Genomic DNA, 3,320 nt, shown 5'->3' with positions numbered 1-3,320 from the left:
ATACTTATATAATTTTTTCCTGACTAATTCAGTTTTCTTGATATCTTCAAGCAGTTGCTTTTTATCCTCATCACACTCCTTCTGAACTATGGATCTAGTATTTAATTTCTCATCCAACTTTGAAAATGAGGTAGTAATGCTTTTTAAACTGAAAAGGACATGTTGCATTTTGGTTATCTTGGGTGGATACTTTTCTTACCAAGATGCAACATGTAGCTAAAGAGAAACATTACTGGTATCTACAATTTCGATTAAAGTGAAACTTTTTTTTTAAACATGACCCATTGCCTTTTATTTAAAAAGTATTGCTAGCCCTCCCTGGGGCTCCTATACAAAAGCAAAAGGCAACCCGTAAAAGAGGCTTTTGAGTCCCAATGGTGGAGGAGAATGCTTGGTTGAGAGTTGGGGAGACAGTACTAGGGCTCAGTAAGTGGAATGTGTATTAGGGGACGGTAACCTGGAAGACCCCACCAGTGCCATTCCATTCCACCCCATTCCTAGGATGGCACCAGGCTGCCCCTTGCCTTTTTCTTTGCCAGAAGAGGAAGGAGAGTCAGTCCAATTTTCTGAGATGCCCTGTGGGAGCTGAGCATGGATGGGCTGGTCACCAGCCTGGGCAGTGTTGGTAAGACACCTCATTTGCCTTGTATTCCTTTCCTGGTCTTGGATCTTCTCCATCTCAGCATCAGTCAGTGTCTCCAGCAATGGGAAACACTGGTCTGCATTGCCTGTGTGCCAGATGGCAATCTTCACCATGGGCAGGGGGTTCTTGCTAAAGGCGTAGGTCTTCTGATGCCAGCTCAGCTGTTCTGGATGCTGTATGTGATAGTGGTGACAAATTCTCCTCAGAGCCCCAGCTTTGAGCACGACTTCAGTGCAAATTTCTCCAACAAGTTCTCCTTCTCTGTCATGTCCCATTCAAACTGGTCCACCAGAGATATGTTTCACATGTGGATGTTTAGGGTTGATGATGACACATTGGTTAGACTGGTACTCATAGGAAGCTGTCTGTGGGATAAGACTTGATCTGCTGTCTGATGGCACAGGCAATGGCAGGCACTTATGTCCCAGGGATCATATCCAGGTCATCACAGAGGATTTCTGAAAACATCTTGGGGGGTAATTAGCTTCTTATTTATGTTTCAGGTAAAGGCGCTTCACAGTTTCTGCCCATTAATCTCTGGGTCCAGCCTGATAGGTATCAGCACTTCAGGCTGCAAGGTGTTCTTATGGATCACAGCTGAGTCATGGCCATCAAAGCACAGGGAGAAGGTTCTCTTCTTATCTCAGCCTATATAGTTACTGTTGATAGTGGTGGAACACTGGCATGGCGCCCAGATAGTGGGAGCTGTTGGACAGGATGGGCACCCATTCACTGTTCCTCTTGGCCTTCTGCTCCCCGAGGTAGACTGGGGGCTCTGTGCAGATGGACCACTTGTACTTCTCATCACTTCCATCCAGAATCTCTTCCACTTCTGAGGCTTTCAACAGAGTCACACTGGTGGCAAGGGTAATATATCCACGATCATGTGAAGATGCAACTCTTTTCTTCCTCTCTTCCACAGTGGCTAGTCGCCTCCAGAGGAAGGGGTATCTCTCGTATAGAGAACCTGAGAACATTGGGAGGTAGTTTCCCACCTCAGAACTCATCAAGTAGAATTTGCCATTGTCCTCCAGATGGAACTTCACTGGCTTCTTCCTGAAGGTCTTGCTAAGCACCATCATCATGATTGTAGTGAAGGCAGGTAGCGTGAGGCTGAGCTGTGAGGGATCAGGAAGGGTGGAGTGGGGACCCAAGGTGAGTGTTTAATAAGTAAATGAACCACAGGAGAGAAAACAAAAAGAGAAGGGGATGCCAGAAACTGAGGAGTGCAAAGGTGTCAGATGCTGTGTATTGTTAAAGACTGAAAAATTCCCCATTAAGAAATGTCTTTCAGAGATCCGAATAGCTTCTGTGCAATGATTGAAAGAAAATTTAAAAAAGAAAAGTGGGCTGCAGAGGCTATGGGGATGGGGCGGGGGGAGGAATTTGGGTTGTAATCTCTATTGCTAGGAGACTTGGAGTCTCAACACTAATCACCTTTTGAAAGAAAAGCTTCACATCATCAATAATTTATACACTTTTGATTTGTAATTCAATTCAATATTTTCATGTTCTTCTTAAAAGGAGATAAATCTGCCTAAAGCTCTTGCTTTTATAGAGATCCAAATTGCATGTAAATAAACACACCACAGGTATTGTAGCTTGGTAGGTGTGGTAGATTTGTGCAGAAAGACTAAGTGCTTAGGAGTTTTCTACCTAGTAAACCTTTCTGAGTTAAATCATGTAACAGGATTATCCCAGCAGCATAAATATTACGAGACATGAACATTATTTGTCTACCTGGTAGTGTCCCTAATTAAGAGCATCTTGTAGCATTTTCCCAGACTTATGGCATTCACTAGGCCTTGTAACTCAAATGAGCTTCATTTACTGCCTTGAGACATATGTTCCAGCTTGTGTGGAATCATTTAAGTGCCTGGCAATTCTCCCCTTCCTTTGTTGACATCTGGATAAATCCATTCTCATTTTCAGCCATTTTAACTCCAATTTTAATAACAGAAGAGGCTTTGTAAAGAGACGCTTAGTGTTTATTTACTCAGAAAGTAAACACAATATAATAACCTTCCTTGATGAAGAAATCATTTATAATGAGTCCATCATAAAAATCTGTTGGGGTTGCTAGTATGAAAATAATTTAACTCTTTTAACAATTTACTTAACAGGCCTTGACTGAATTTCTGCTTACAATGAAGGCACTAAAATGCCCAGGTGCTATATAATTCTGCACCCCTTCTCTCAGAAAGTTACTGTCTAGCTTTGATCAAAAGAGATAAGATTTATCAGTGATAAATTTATTTTGGCCGAGAGAGAGTGCTAGAGCACTGGGGCCTTCCAAATGAGATTATAATCCAAGAAGATGACTCTCCTGTCCCAGATAAATGTACCCAGCTGTCATGTACTGAAATGGTTAAAAGACTTAGCCAGAGGAAAGCCATTAATCAGGTGTCCAAAGAGAAGCCATTAATCAGGTGCCATCTTAGTTTAAAGCTGAAGAGAGTTTATGAAAAATCTGATTCCCATAGAGATGAGGAAAACAGAAGGAGCCAAAGCGGGATGCAGATAAAGGTTGTGTTGATTGTGTTCACTTATGCTTCACAAAGGCAACTAACAGCCATTGTCTCGCTTCTGTACCTAGGCTAGCTTGCTTTGCAACAGGTTGTCAAATAACAGCCATTGTTTTGCATCTGTACTTGGGCTACCTTGCGTCACAACGATT

The 3,320-nt window shown here is 42.5% G+C and overlaps 1 pseudogene; it reads right to left on the bottom strand.

Moving 5' to 3' along the window:
* Positions 1–423: 423 nt before the first annotated feature.
* Positions 424–1,728, bottom strand: LOC109679866 (SWI/SNF-related matrix-associated actin-dependent regulator of chromatin subfamily B member 1-A pseudogene; annotated as a pseudogene).
* Positions 1,729–3,320: the final 1,592 nt, after the last annotated feature.

Source organism: Castor canadensis, chromosome 5 (assembly GCF_047511655.1).
Source record: "Castor canadensis chromosome 5, mCasCan1.hap1v2, whole genome shotgun sequence".
NCBI classification, from domain to species: domain Eukaryota; kingdom Metazoa; phylum Chordata; class Mammalia; order Rodentia; family Castoridae; genus Castor; species Castor canadensis.
This window is presented reverse-complemented; position numbering and strand designations above follow the sequence as displayed.